At 42.2% G+C, this 16895-nt stretch overlaps 1 protein-coding gene across 1 annotated transcript in view; it reads left to right on the forward strand.

Annotated features, from left to right (window-relative positions):
- Positions 1-1444: 1444 nt before the first annotated feature.
- Positions 1445-16895, forward strand: part of LOC105278912 (discoidin domain-containing receptor 2) — a 74852-nt gene continuing 59401 nt past the window's right edge. Inside the window, exon 1 of the mRNA XM_011338358.3 lies at positions 1445-1892. The gene's annotated coding sequence lies outside the window, so the exon portion shown is untranslated. The remainder of the gene's footprint in view (positions 1893-16895) is intronic.

Below are 16895 nucleotides of genomic sequence, written 5' to 3' on the forward strand. Positions count from 1 at the left end.
ATGCGAGACGCAAATGAGAAAACAATTAAGTACCTCGAGAGAAAAGAGAATCGGGAGGAAATCGTCGCAGGAATCGCCCCGGCGCACAGTGGGCTAGAATCGAAAAAGCTGGCCAAAAGTCGAATTTTTTCAACTCTTGGAAATCTGTGCATTTCGACCTTTTTTGATTCATGGATATCAGTATTTTCAAAAATGTGAATGGAGTTTCGTAGGAAAAATTTCCTTCCCATTAATCAACAATTAATAGGAGGCAACGCGTTAATGTTCCGAAAAACGAATTATGAATGAGTATAGGCTATAGCTTACATTCTTGTATGCGGATGCAAGTAATTTTGCTTTTTACTCTATAAATAGAATTGAAACTCTTTTCCCAAACAGTTATAACCATTAAAAATGTTTGTTCATCAATTTGTGTTAATCTAAGTTTTTGGTTTCTTAAAATATAAGAAAGAAGTAAAGTTCAATATCATTTTTTTTAAATAGCTGTAAAAGGCTGTTTGGGATTCTTGTTTTATCATCTTGTGTAGGATTCAAACTAAGTATTTCCGTTTGAATTGTGCACACCAACGCACACTTTTGCGTTATATACAGGATGTTTCATTTTAATTTTCATATCGTAATAACTTGAAAATTTGGCGTTTTGGTAAAAAATGTTTGAAATGAAAGTTGTAGGTTTTTAAGTGAAGCATTACGTAGCAATACCAGTATGACCTTGATAGTGTTGTTAAGATCATGTACAGATCACCGTGAAATTTTTAAATGCCGCGAAACATACGACGCGGCGCGGTAGCGACTGTAACTTTCAAGCTTCATAACTTCGAAGTATTTAACGGATAAATACTTTGTTATAGTGTTCTGAAAAGCTCTTGAAGTAAGCTACAAAAATATCTAATGAAAACTGGAGGTTCCCATTTAAAAACTTCAAGGTGACCTTTGCGTGACTTTGGCAACGCTATTCACGGTCATACTAGTATTATTACCTAATACCTGATTTAAAACCCTATAACTTTTATTTGAAACATTTTTTTCTAAAACGTCATGTTTTCGAGTTATTACTTTTGGCCAGCTTTTTTCGAGTTTAGCCCACTGTGCGGCGGTCAGTGGATCGCGCGCGCGCTCACTCACGCTTGGACAGCTAACTTCAGGCGGAATCATCTACGCGGATGTTAAGCCTTTGCAGAAGCGGCGAGCGCTAGCTCGTCCGAGTATATGCTGGCGCTTTCTACTCGTGGTGGACTAGTCGGTGGCCGGCCGGACGATATAAGCGTCCGGGCCGGTTCGCTTGGCGCGATACGCATATAGGCTGACTGTTCCTCTCGTCGCGCTCCATCCCTCGATTCACCTGCCTGCCCTCACGCCAAGCGTCCGCCGCGTCCCTCCTACGTTCCACGGTGCTGCTCCCCCCCTCTTTGGCTACCCCTCTTTCCTCCACCGAAATCGATGCTACTCGCGGATCGTGAGTTCAGTCTGCGACTGGCAACCGCGCGTATAACGTCGTTCCTACCTTTTTCCCTTCCTCTCTCTCTGCCTCTTCCTCCTTTCTGCTCGTCGCACGTTGCGCCGTCGCGCGAGTTTCAAGTGGAGAGGCAAAGCGGAGATCTCCTCTCGGACCGCCCGGAAGACACGCGGAATTAATTTTCACGGAGAATTTCCGGCGTACCGTTTTCCGGTTCAGGCGGTTTTTTTTCGAAAACAAAAAAGAAAGAGAAAAGGTGAGACAAGGTGGGATAAGATGAGAGCCGACGTCGCGTCGAGGATGATCTCCCGCTACCAGGCGCGTCGACGTTGCACGTTATCGGGGCGATCTTGAGGCGGTCGGATGTGCAGCGACGCGCCATCGCGCAGGATAACAACGCGCGACGGGCTCCTACGCCGGCAGAATCGCTGATTCGGTGAGTAAAAATTTCGCGGGAGAATCTCCAAAGCGTCTTCGGGCGCAACGCTCGATGCATGTATCTTAATTGAAGATCCTAAGCAGGTGATTCTCGAATAAAAAGATGTCAGAAATTTGCCGATACACAATGTTACATGATGTTACATAATACAAGGGAGCAAGACCGAGTTGAGAACTGTCATCGGGAACACCTGGTACCATCACGATCAGTGCCTGACGAAAAATATGAAAAATTGTAATGCAACTCTGTACTTTAATTTTGGATTTACAATGTAATTTCAGAATCGTACGCGCTGCTGATTACCCACTATCGCTTCCAGATATCTCTTTCCTCCGAGCGAGGCAGACTGCGGATAATCGAAAAAGAAATTTTCACGCGTTTACGAGGAGAGATAAGCAGTAAGCGGGATTTTTTTTCTGCGTAGGGAAATAGCAAAAATGAGGAGATAATAAAATTGTTAAAAGGGAAAGATGACGCGCGTGCCCCGTGGCTACGTCATTCTCATACGTATATACGTAGGAACGTTCGCCGCAAGTAGGCGAGTACGCGATTGGTCAGCCCGGTCGGCTTTACCGTTGGACGTTTCAGTGACAGTTTCCATTAGGGCGAACCGTAATACCCCGACAAGTCCGGCCATGGTGGTTTCTCTCGCACGTTCTACCGCAAGAAATTTCATTCCTCCGTCACCCCCGCCACCCCCGGTACATTCTCTCGGTTACTCTCGCGATCTCTCCGCACCGCGACACGGTCCACGGGTACACGGACCATACGAGCACGGACATACGCGACCCGCCGGAACTTTGTTAATTAATTGCTTCGGAAATATAATCCACGTCGAGTGTAACTAATCAGCGAGAAACTCGGTCGGACGTTGACGGGCATGTTTGCTGCACCTATCACGTAGCGGGATGGAAATGTAATTTGCCAGGATAGAGTTAGCCCCGTTGAATGCCGCGGCCAACCTTCAGCCACCCGTGCCACCCCCCTCGGTGCCAACCCCGCGTCAAGCCAACCCCAACGAGCAGCGTGCCGCTCATTGATCGCTATTCTGGATTTCGCATGTAAGGATCTAAACGGAGCAATCCGTTGTACCGCCAAGTTGTCCGTGAGTACGGGCTCCGTTGCACGCGCGATTGAGCGCGCCCATCGACTACGTTCCAACCGTGCGCCAGCGGGGGTGCGCTAACAAACTTACGTTACGACGGATCGTACGCTAACGACCGTGCACGATGGCGACACGCGGACGTTTCCCCGTGCATCTTTCGCACCCCCCCCCCCCATTTACGGATTATTTTCAGAAAGAAACGGGAAATAATTAGCGACGCCGAATAATCGGACATGCATATGGAAACCGAGGGGTGCGGAGTTTCGAGGATTACATGGAAATGGTTTCAGTTTCGAATACGTCGGCGAGTTCGCCGGATGGTTAAACCGGCACGGTTACGATTAAAAGCTGTGAGCTCCCGTGGTATATTAGGGGTGTGATTTAGTTTTGAGGGTTTTTTTGCTCAAAAACGCATGTATTTCAATATGATAATGAATGAATACCTTAATCAAAATATTTTCCTTCGTTTTCTATCACTTTTTCCCATCTTTCTGGCAAGAGATAGATTCCACCACGATAAAATCACTCTTCTTTTGAGGTGATCCATTCGTCAACGAATTTTCGCACTTCGAAATTATGAAAGTGTGTATCCTCTAAAGCGTGTTGCATCGACCGGAACAAATAATAATCGCATGCAGCAATGTCCGGAGAATACGCGGGATACGGTAAGACTTCCCATTCAAGCTCTAATAGTGTTTGTTTCACTGATAACGCAACGTCAGGTCGAGCGTTGTCACGAAGAAGAATCACTTTCCGTCGTTTACTCGCAATTGCTGGTCGTTTTTGGTCCAATGCTTGCTTCAACTTGTACAATTGGTGTCGATAACGATCAGCCGTGACAGTCTCATGCGGTTTAACAGCTCATAGTACACTATCCCACCAAATACAGAGCATTACTTTTGAACCGTGAATATTGCGTCTCTGAGTGGATGTTGATGGTTCGCCTGGATCCACCCATGATTTTCTGCGTTTGGGATTATCAAAATGGATCCACTTTTCATCCCCAGTAACGATCCGAGACAAAAGACTCTTCTTTTTTTGCCTGGCGATCAACGAAATGCAAATGTTCAACCGGTTCGCAATGGCACTTTCCGATAATTCATGTCGAACCCATTTCCCTTCTTTCTGAATTTTTCCCATTTCATGTAAATGTTTCGTAACTGTTGTACGATCAACATTTAATGCTCTGGCAAGTTCTGAAGTGCATTGTGTTGGATTTTCGTCCAATAATGCTTGCAAATCTGCATTTTCCCGATGTCCCGAGCGTTCTTTGTCCTTCACCACTTTTAAAGCGTCTAAACCAGTATTCACACGTCTTAATTGATGGGGCAGAATCACCATAAGTTTCCACAAGAATTCTATAACCGTCAGCCGCAGTTTTCTTTTGATTAAAAAACAAAAGCAACGCACGTCGAAAACGCTGTTTCGGAAGTTGCATTTTTACGATGATATAAACACGACTGTTATTGCATCTATTGCTATAATGCTACTAAATGTCATGGATAATGTCAAGACTGTAAGAAACAACAGTTATCGAAACAGCTATTGGAACAAACTGACACTACAGCCATCTGTTGCAAAACCCTCAAAACTAAATCACACTCCTAATATATCGTGCGTTCGCAGTTAGGGAGTGTTCTCTCATTGTTGCTTCTCATTAAATTGTTTCGACGTGCACATCTCGCAGCACGATTCGATTCGCGAGGATGGCACGAGCGAGAGGACCGAAACGATAATCACGATAAATTTGACGAATGCAACCACGTGGAGCAGGAGACCAAGGTATTCCGCCTGCCAGGAAAAAGGATTGCTACCATATTATCTACATTATTTGATTGGACTCTACGCGCAGAGACGTGAATGGATCAAGATGTTGCACGTCGCGAATTCGAATAAAGGACAAAAAGACCTGCCTTCGAGACAGGAGTCTCGGATACTACGATATTAGATTGCGACATTTGTACATTCGTGACTGTACATATGTCTAGCCTTAGTATGCGGTATGCACTATGGCTGCGCGGTACGGTAATACAAATAGGGGTTGCTCCCGGGCGCGACGCCTGTACGGCGTAGCTTCACGCATCGCTTACTCATTGCTGAACATCCAGTCGTAGTTGGTGCCGCTCCTGGGACACGCGAAATTTACTTTAGCCGCGAGCACGACTTTAAAGCGGTGTTTTCGGGGACACCGCCTACCGCGGCAAATAACGTTTGAATCCGTGTCACAGAGTCAGCAACATTCTGGATGCCTGCATGCTTCCGCATGTACGACAGACGCACACATGCGAAGAGAGAGCCGTGCACATCGATGGCGTTTAATGCCAATGTCACGCCGCAGAATGTACAAAGTTTCTGAATGCGACATATCATCACGTATAATCCCCAATTGGATTAGAAACGGCGATCTATCTGATGTATAGGTCGGGAAATCTTTTTCGTTTCATCATCGAGATCGTGTAACACACCACTCGATGCGCTGATATTGACGAATTACGTCATAGAGTATTTTATTTGCCTGCGGTAACATCATATTAATTTCGTTTGTTTCCATTTTTCATTCGTCAGGTAGATCATACATCGCACTTCGTTGTACAGTAACTCGGTTGATTGCGTAGCTTTTTGCAGAATTTTGAGCTGAATCCATCGTAACGCATGACTGTTAAAGTGCAGTACACCAAGATACAACGCGATAGTGTAACGTCCTATACAGCGGAATTGCTTTAAAAAAAACTGGGTCGTACTGCACATTTATTCAAATTTCCCTGCATAAATACGTCTTGCATATGAGAAAGCGTGCGAAATTTGTTTTTTATATGAGGAACAATTTTTTCTTGCCTGCACCTGTATATGCGCCCGTGTGTGTGTGTATGTGTGTATACTGTATGTATATAATTTTATCAATAAAAAATGCATTTTAATAAATATGTAGCGTGCATTTTTTATATTATTTTATATTATTTTATACTATATTGTACATTTTATCGATGAAACGCAATGCATTGTCGATTACAGTGCATCATGTTCAATTGGAAAATGGAAAGATATAATTGTCGAAAATAATTCTGAAATCCAATGACACTCTCGGCAGTATACGCGTAATTTTCGTCCACTTTTTCTTTTTAATGGATTTGCAAACGTAAAAGGGGCTGACAAATGAGCCAATTTGCGCGATTTAACTGAGATTAAAATCCATTATATTTTCCTAAACGCCATCGATTATAACGATGTTGTCAAGTAATTTCAAGCATTTAAACGCACTGGTTGCGCGACGCGACATGATAGTTTATCGTCAATGTGTCATTTAATTATTTCCTCGAGGTGTTACGCGCACACACGAAGCAAATTTATACACGTGCCAATTTGCTTTTGACGAAATAATGCCATCTGTTGCATCCATCGATTTGCTATGCTTGGCGATCATTACTGACGGAGCACACACACACGTGTGTGTGTGTGATAGCATTTATCGTCCCGTTAATAAAATTCAACATTGTCAAGACGCAGCGACGACGTTCCGCGCACCGGCTGCGATTGATACAGACAAGGCAAAATTGTGGACTTGGATCAGGCGTCACTTTATTCGCATAATTGCTGCATACCTTTATTTTCGCCGGAACAATCAACAGTCAACAAGAAGCGGCCGCAAGAGCTCACGTTTGTGTAAATAGCTACGCGAATAAATACTGCCTGATCGTGACTAGTGCACTCTGCTGTCAGTCCAACAAATACGATCTCTAACTGCTACGATAATCAACGCGGTTCATTTCGTTTGTGCGTAAATAGCCAGATATTACGCGTATTGTGCTTGCCAATATAATACGTGAAACACTTTATTCTACATGTCTAATTATTAATATCATCTCTTAATGTATTGACACGATAATTATTAATTTCATTACACAGGGGTCTATAGCGTATTGCAGACGGATTATTGCTGTTAATGGCGATATGCTAACTGCCTTTGAAATAGATTATATTAAATTAAACGTCTGAATCGTGGACCAGAATGAACGAATGAAAAAGAACTGATGATTGGAACATTACGTACCCCAACGATCAGTTCGATCGCGTTTCGATAAACTGAAAAAAAACTTTGCAAAGCGCTGTGCAAAGACGAATTTCGTTGTTGCGAAAGAGAAAACATTAATGGTTGAAGCATTTTCTAGATACGTAATACAGCTAATTGTACGTTGCGCTTCTCGTCAAAATTAAGATGAGCTCTCAGTAATTAATAAACGTCCCCAATGCGAATGATTGATAGGAAATGTTTTGGTTCCCGTAGTTGATAACTATGTCGATTCTCGATTTCCGTTCGTATTACTTCCTTATCCATCGATCAATGGCCCGGTGATGATTAGTCCGACTCGTGCGTCATTAGTGCGCTTCGAGGCAACAAGCGCTCGAGCTTTTCCATTATTCGCGACACGTACGGCTGGTCCTCGTTGGTTTTCATTTTCCGCGGTCTATACATCGCCATAATTCTCATCGGAAGTTCAGTGTGAGAAGATTAGACGGCTGAAAGTTGATGAACTCTTATTACGCTCGAGTGTGTCACGTTCATCACGTGCCGGCACCAGCACCAGCACTTTTAAACCATGCGATATCGCGTGTGACAATTGCTAGCTTAACAACTGAGCTACCAAATTTTTCCACTAAAGTGTCGCGATATTAATTGTGACGTACCGTATATTTTCTTTCATCCCGTTCATTTCATTTCGATAAAAAATAAAATTTGGGGACATTGGATAGCTCGATTCCACTCGAATCCGTATTGTCAATCCTTCAATTTTTCTGCAAGTATTTTGCAAGAGCGTGACGATTAGGCGTATATAAAAGTTTGCTCAAGTAAATATAGCGTGCGATATGCAAAGAGACGAGTCTGACCAGCGAGATTATGGCCAACTGGATGAATCTACGTCCAACTTGCTCTGTGCTTGACAGATAAAGCCTTTGTTCGAGAGGTCAGACTTTCGAAAGCTGTCTTACCGATGTACGTGTACCGTAATAAGGGTTTAAGATCCCGCTAGAAGCCCGCTCTCTCCGAGGTTGTTAAACTTCCCAGCTTGCGAACTAGAAGCGCCTGTCTGCCTCGTTAAAGCCGTTCCACGATACCAGACTATCATTTGGGTCTCGTAGATCAGCTCGCTATGTTCCGGTAAAACGACCTGCGAAATTAGTCAAAAGGCTCTTATCTACATCATTTGCCATGTAACGTATGCTCGACGCATTCGTTGTCGACCGGGCGTGATGCCGCCTCTGCGCAAAGCTCATTATTAACGCTCGTTATACCGAATCTCCAACTGCTCTGATAAGCTCTGATCTCGCGCTGTAGCGCGGAAGACAAAACCCGGAAGACGTAACGTAACCCGATGATGGACGTGGACAACTGGCAATATCGCGCTATACGTGTAATAAGAAGAGGCCTCCGTTGCATCCTTTGCATCGAATCAACTCGCGCTTCACTTTCCACATAAGGAGACTTAGAAGCTTCGTGTGTAGGGCGAATCGAGTAATAGCGGCTTAAGGCAGGCTTCTAGCTCACTCGAGAATGTCGAACTTCCGTACTTCGGGGCAGCGATCGTCTGCCTCGTTAAAGCTGTTCAACGATATCCCCGGTATCCACTTATGCCGGAAGTCGAAATGGCATTCTGTAGCCGCAAAACGGTCCGCAGATTCGCACATTCACGCGCAAACTCGCATACGATTTGCTATACTCGGAATAAATGTTCACGCGGCCGCATCGCATCGTGTAAAGTTGCCTATATATAACGGAAAAATACGCGATATCGCTACGATCGATTTTCAACAGACAAATTTGGACCGAGTGTGAATGCCACGTGTTTGTATAAGTTATTTATTTTAAAAGTGATATAGTGTCCAGTCCGCCACACAAACTTTTATTCAAATCCATATTTCCATTTAGATCCGGTTCGAAATTTATAGACCTTTCAAACGTGCGGCATTCTCAAAACATCCTATTATTTTAGTGCGTTCCGCAAATATAAATTCATAGATATCGCGCATTTACCGAATCATTTAATGGATCAATAAACTCGTGAGACGTCTACGCTGTTTCAAGTAAACTTTTATCGGCTCTGCCTTTGCGTGAATCCTTTCGAGTGGTCACAAATACTATTCGGTTATCGATAATACGCGTTCCTCAATAACGTCTTAGAACCGACTTTGGAGCACACTCAGGAGTACTAAAGTTTCCTCCTTGTCTACTGGTTCCGGTCGTTAGACTGTTCACGATATCTAAACGTTCATTATACGTTATAGAGATTCTTATGCCACGTAATGATTGGAAGAGCCATCACTAGGCTCTTATCACAATAGTTTGAATAGAAATTCTATATAATAATTGTATTATTTAATTAATATCAAGATTCACAAATATTAATGAAACACTAAACGCGACTCTAAAAGATCGATATTCTTCCAAGTAGTTATGTCTTACTTGCAATTTGTCTTACTATTTAATTTAATAAATCTTCCTTAATCGACGTCTTCTATATATTTGATTAGTTAATAATATACGCTCTTGCGAGCGTTTGATTCATTACGCCTAATCGTCTTCGAACGATACTTCCAATTAAGGGTATAATGGTCATCAACTCCAGTTAAATTGCTTTCTAACGTAGACACAATCATGCGCTCATTTTCAAGCAAGACATTGGGATGACACAAATGATCATTCTCTTTTATTGGTCGCGTACGCTGACACTCGCGAATGCACGGCAGTCTGGTCTGACCAACGTCTGCAGTACCTTTCACCGATATGATTACTCCGTATGACAGACACATACGGAGTGGTGTTGATATAAGCTCGGAATCTGTTTGAAAACGAACGAATACAGGTATCGAATACAGTGCCACATGATCAGAAATAGTATGTCAGCTACAGAAACTGGGATACTGTGTTTCAATCCAAATTAGAAATTATAAAAGAAGAAGAACAAGAAGAAGAAGAAAACGCCAATGCAATATTTGTGAGTACACTGTTTTACACTCATCGCATATTATAACTATATATATGCACATACAACACTGTAGAATGTACGATGTCGCGAATATACGAGCATATATGTATGTATTCTGTTGTCTGCATGATGTATGTGCGTATGATTGATTCTGACGCGGGAGCAGAAACGACTGAATATATTAAACATACGAAAATGCTTAGCGATCAGTTATTGATGGAACATCAGGCAAGAAAGGAATTGGGGAATATTCGAGTTTCAAGATATGCCATGTAACATTTTCTCGCAAGAGTGTTGAATATTAAATAAAGCAGGTATAAAATTATGAAAGTGTAGCTTTGAATATATATTAGGATAGTATAAAAACGATTACTCTCATTCGCAAAATCGGATATAGAAATTAAAATATTACTGAGATGAGACAAATCCACCCGAGAGAGAGACGAATCTATTCGTGACTAAATCTGAAAATATTATAATATCTGAGACTTTCTTAGACGCGATCAAATTCTAATATTTATAGTTTCAAGTATATATAAATACATGAAAATAATGTAAAGAGCGAATAAATAATAAATTTCGATTTCTTTCTCCTTATAATACTTCGATATTCGTATAATACTTTGATATAATAATAATTTTTATAATAATAACATTGCAATTGATAGCACATATTTATATCGCGATAACAACATTATATAAATAATTCTCAGCTGCCGACTAATGTAATAAATTAATTAGTCGGTCCGCGACACGGACGAGCAAAAGATAAAAGCCTTCTTCACAAGTTTAATGGGCAATGACGCGCGATAAGATTATCGGAATAATGTAACGTGAAATTGCATTAAATTTAACTCGATATTCCTTGTGCTGAAAAATGCTTGAATCATATCGGTGAATCGTGCAACGCTAATGCCCCTTTTTCCCATCCTCGCTGGAAACTCGGCGCAAGGAAATATTTCACGGCTGACGCGAAAGTATTGGTCGGCGGGACTTAATTTTATTAGCAATCTAGAATACGCTGCGCCGGCAAAAACGCTCACGCAGCCGCGGAAATCGGTGAGCATGAATCTGCATTAACTAAACGCCAAAGCTGATTTAATTTTAGTTATGGGAGCAAAATAATTGTTTCGTTGGCACAGAGATGAAATTTGCGATAAGTAACTGCTTCGGAAACGCGAAAAGAGATAGTAACTGTGTTTTGCAATTCTAAAATTTAATCTTACCACCGCGTACAATTATTATTATATAATCATTATTAACGTTGACGGAGAAGATTACGAGACATCGAGGGAGAACTTCTAGTTTAAGAATTTCAGTCTGTTTATCCAAAGTATATTATTGCAAGTTTCCAATGCTTGTCTAGAAACAAGATTTTGGAGACTGTATGAGTGCAATACTGCAATCGAAAAGTTTTTACAAGTTGCATAAAATATCATTTGCTTCATATCAAAGCAAAAGTCTCTCGAAAGACGCTGAAGAAGGATCTTTTCACGAGATTTCCCTCTTTTAATCATCCACAGCGGCAGCAAAAATAGTCGAAAATACAGATTATTATTGGCAAATAGAAAGCAGACCGCGCCGCAGCAAACGTAATAAAAATAATCCATTTACTGTACTAGCATGGTCAACTGTATCGGTAAATATGGCAATATGAAATATTTGGTATCGCTCTGTTTGCAGACTTATATAATGGTTTATACTGTTTGTTGTACCATATGCGGAAACGATATCCGAATGTTTGCGAATAAAATTCGTTAATTAGACTAGGAACTAGCTAATTAATGGTTCGATGTATCGTGAAACAGCAGCCATGGTGCATAACGCGCGATCGCCCTGATAAAATAAATAACGTCTTCGACGTTATATGATTTTCGTATGATCCCCGAGATTTTTCTGAAGCGGAGTCTTCGTAAAATCTCGCACGAAAACGTTCCATATACGGAGCCCAAAGCCAACTTGGTTGCTCCTCCGAGTTCTTCACGCCCGAAGAAGATGGATCCGATATCATCCTCGGGCAATCACGCCTCGGCACGAAATCTGCAGCGGCCTTATCGAGGCACCAATATCTAACGCCGAAGCCAAAGAATCACGATATTCGGATAGTCGAATCGATCACGGGCCAGCAATCGGAAACAATCTGATAAAAGAGGAAACCGCAAAGCTGAATCGCGTATACAATTTTTCGGCACGAGTGCCAAATTTCCAGAGTGACGCCAAGATGCGCTCTAATACGCACCTATGATAATCGGGATGTAAATTTATGATTCACACGTATCACGAGACACTACTTCAGCTTTTGCGTATTACGATAGCGCTCTGACGATGCGTGTCCGTGTAAGGATTTTTGTTCAGTTCTTCTTGACAGCGAAATAATAAAACACGTTTCGTTGTACACATGTATAACACGATATCATGTGAAATCCGAAACGTTTTAGCTATTTTACCGCTTGTATCTTTTATCACGTTGTAACAGATTTTAAAATGGCGCGTATTCGATTAATCCGCTTTACCCTAACCCATGGCATTCCTCTAAGCCGATCAATGAGGCGAGTTCAAAATCATACGCGAATATGGAATAGTTTAGCGAAGCCGCGGAACAACAATTTTTCCGAGAGAGAAACGAGGATACGAGTGTTGTCGTAGAAAAATATTTGCAGTTTCACGTTTCAAGAATCCGGACCAGATTTTTGCAAAATAAAGCCGCTCTCGCAAATCCACCTTGCTGCTGTGATATCGTTGGAAAAGCGGTAATCAGCGCTACGAAGTACGGTAAATCGCATTCATCTAAATGCAGCAAGTGGAGCAGATGTTACAATTTTTAGCCGCTTCTCTCTCTTTCTCTCTTTGTTATTTACGATACTTTTGTCGACAAGAAGAAAATTTCTGGTTCGCGCGATTTATCGGAACTCCGATAAATTTTTCAGAAAAATAGCCGGACAACCTAATTGGCTGGAAAACATAGGTTTGTTCGCACGTTGGGCGCCTCTGACGTGCAAAACTGGACGAACAATGGGATGCCAATCCTCGTCCGTACGTGCAAACGCGTACGTTATTCCTCCAGCGTATCCCAGCAACCCCTGTGGATTACACCTGCTGCAAAAAGTAACACGAAAGTAATTTGACGTCTCGCAACGTCGTTAATCCGACATGGACGATGACGAAGTGCGTCGCGTCTCTTGCGGGAGTTTAAGCGGCGCTTTAGGCGAATTTAGCGTTTCGAGAACTTCTCGAAACTTTAAATTCGATGTACCGTTAGTATCCGCCTGAGAAAATGTAATAATATGCAATAACGAACTTCACCCTCGACCAGCCGCCTGGCAGGAATCGTCGTCTACGGTATTACAAGGGTGATATAAATTTCCGCGAATACTTTCGGGCGGAATAAAAATTATCGAGGAAATCTATATATCCTATGATTACGTGCCAATGCACGATGATACAATGTAGCGCAACGTATCGCACAAAAGAGTTTTTATTTATTATCCCGAACAGATAATAAATAAAAAAAAGTTGAAGCACTTTTTACACTTTGCAGCGTTACAAGGGGACATTATGAGAATAACGTAAAGAAATGTACACGAAGAACATAGGATTTATCATATGCGAAGCAACTAACGCGGAAACTGACGGGGTACTAATTCGATGTTTCATAGCAGCTCTAATCTGACGGAAGGAAGAGCCGTCGCGCCTTCCGGGAGTTAAGCGCCAGTTAGACGTACTTAACATCCGTGGGACTACTCGTCGAAACTTTAAACTCGATTTGAACCACGCTAGTCACCGCGAAATTTGTTCGCCGATCGTCTTTCGTCTAACTCGAGCTCCGCCGCGGCGTGATAACGATCGATTGCCGAGGTTTCTCATTTCCATGGCTTTCCCGGAAACATGAGTGTCTTCGTTTTTGCAAGAGCATGTAAGCGTGAATGTGCTTATTAGAAATTGCACCGTTACTCGTGCGAGAGATGAAGAATTTGCGCCGATAGAAAATACGATACGAGCGCACGTAATGCTCTTGATTGCACTTGGGGCGGCCTTTTGTTCCCTTTCCGATATTACCCCTGATCATCCATCCGACTAAATTTCGAACGATTAAGCGCCTGCGAGTGACGGACACAAATTGAGATCCATATTTAGAGGCGCATAACTCCCGCGAGATTAATCATCCGCGCATGGACGTGGAAACGCTGGAAAAGTGCGTGGGGAAAAGTAAATAGTCATAACGGGATACTTTGTACGAATTACGCGGTTTCTGACGTGAACTAATGGGACTGGCGAGCGCCGAACCATGCGGACCCTTCCGCCTCAACACCGGCGTACACCGGCCTCTTCTTTCTCGGTTTTAATCTCGTAGACCTGTAACGACGTCTCCGCAGAGACACAATGTTCATTACTACCGTAGAGAAAAATACTTTGAGACATAGTAGTCGGTATCGGGGCAATACTGCCAGAAAAATGTGTGAAAATACCTATTTCTTTCGGAAGCGAGGATCGTATGTCACTGTCGAATGTGATCTCGCGTGGAACTTGAAAGCGGACTCAGCCGACTTTTCGGAACGGAAAACTGATTCACGCGCGAAAAGTATCGCGACACGTTGATTACATTTGATTAATCATTTTCGTAACACATTTGTGCAAGTAATCAAATGTACATGTTACTAATTATTCACTTTGAAAATTGAGCCAGAGAATCTTACTGGGAGATAAATATTTTCGTTGATTACAGTCGTGCCAGTGACACGTGCTATTACAGTTTATACTAGCGATTAGCAAAGTAATTCCCGAAATTAATTATACCAGGCTGGAACCAGGGGGAATCGCGGTGCAGAGGGGAAGAGAGAAAAACATGGGGGAGAGCGGGGAAAAATTAATGACCTCGTAACGGTATAATCTGTGGTTTTTGCCACGCTGAAATTATAGGTCAGTTTTGTAATAAGGGTGGCGGTCAATTTAAGAAAACGCACTACGTCGAAAATGCCACGCTTAGCATCTGCTAATGTTCAAGGATTACTTCCTAGCGGCCTATTCGAGTTATTTGTAGAAAGAAGGAAAAAAAAGGAAAAGAAAACTATTACCTCTACGTGCAATTGGATGTAAACCGAAACGGAAGAAAATTTTCCTCTCTTTCTCTCTCAGCCTTTTAGGAACATAGTTTTGCTGGCCCCGTGAGAATTTGCGCCGATTGCGCTTGTGTAACCGGCGCAAACAACTCGCGGCTCATACTTGCTGATATTACTTCCCTAATTAATTACGTGGGAAAAGCAAAGTAGAAGTGGAGCAGAAAAAGACCAGTGACGGTTAAACGCGCGAGTGAACAGGAACAATGAATTGCCTCGTAACGCTGTGAAATGGAGTCAAAGCAGGCTCAACGTCAGATAACGCGATTTATGATGAGTTTTAATAACATCACCGTGTAATTAATTTCATGATATTCTATACTGTGAGATATAAACTTTGCTGATCCCCGAATAAATCTTTTGTATAATACGTCTTACAGAAATGTAGAAGATATGCGAAGCGCCAACAAAATTCTTCTTACGGCGTTCGTTGAATTGACGGTTGGGTTTTCTGAAAGAAGCACAACTTCCGTATACTCTTCTCGTAGAATGTACTTTGCGAAATACCATGGAAAACTAATGGATTTCGAACATTTCGAGAAATGGGGAGAGCGACTCTTTTGAAAATTTGATAAGCTAAAGCTGGGGCTCTGTAAAAAGGTCAATCTGCATGCACCTCCTTGCAGAAATAACATTCATGTTTACGGCAATTATAAATATTAAATGGTACTTGAACATAACGATCCTTTGTCAGATATTTGCGACTTTGATGAGACCGACTTATACTACGTTGCATCGGATTTTAAATATCTCTCTGCATATTTATTCCATCTTTGTCGCCGCTTGTATCCCGGAAAGCGTATCCAACTTTTCGCGCATCTAATCTTCACGTAACAGTGTTATAAATACATGAGCACGAAACCGTGTTGGATGAAATAATGTATGCCATTGTTTAAGCGTGGAACGTATTATCCCCTTCCGTGAGTAAGTGTGTAAATATTTTAAATACAACTTGACCCATGCTTCCCAACGCCCGAGCGAGTGCTTTTCGTCCTCTCTCTCTCTCTCTCTCTCGCCCTTTTCCCCTGCCTGTTTACCTTCTATCCGAATTTCATTCTCGTAATTAATCATGGTTAGAGATATCTATGCGCCGGAGATTCCTAAATTTCATGCACGTTGTTCCGTGGCATAATGAGAAAATGACCACGGAATATTCGAAATAACTGGCGAAATTCCTTGTGGATCTTCGAGTGAGATTAATTGCTGTTATCACTGCTGCTCTAACATATTTTTGTTTAATTCAAGCCTGTGCATTCTAATGGGAGGATCTGATAAATAGTCGAATATCCTGCTCGCTTGAGCGAGCTTCTCCCTCCATAAAAGTGAATATTTATGCGCGCGCTCGACCGTTGTAAAGCAATCTTGATGACTTTTTTTTCACGTGCGTGTGTAAGTTTCGAATATCTTTGCTCAGTCGAGTTAGTTGACCCTCCCGACACTGAACCCGCCGCTTTATCTGAGCATACCATGCACATCGAGGCATCGTAACACGAATTCTCTCGACGAGACACGAATTTCAACCGATGGCAATCGCGCTAATTACGCACGCAAAACTCGTGAAACCGATGAGAATCTGAAAAGAAATGGACGTCACATGTCGAAATACCATTGTAGCCGTGTTGCCGTCATGATCCTTTATCTCGCGTTTTACTCTTATCGCACCATTCTATTTTAATATACGTAGAATATTAATAATATAATGATATAATGAATAACTTTTGCTGATCTATTATATGAAACAACTATCATGTGCAATAAATTGGACGGCATGATAGATTGAGTGGCTCTCCGTCTGAAGCAG

Source organism: Ooceraea biroi, chromosome 9, assembly GCF_003672135.1.
Source record: "Ooceraea biroi isolate clonal line C1 chromosome 9, Obir_v5.4, whole genome shotgun sequence".
Classification (NCBI taxonomy): Eukaryota; Metazoa; Arthropoda; class Insecta; order Hymenoptera; family Formicidae; genus Ooceraea; species Ooceraea biroi.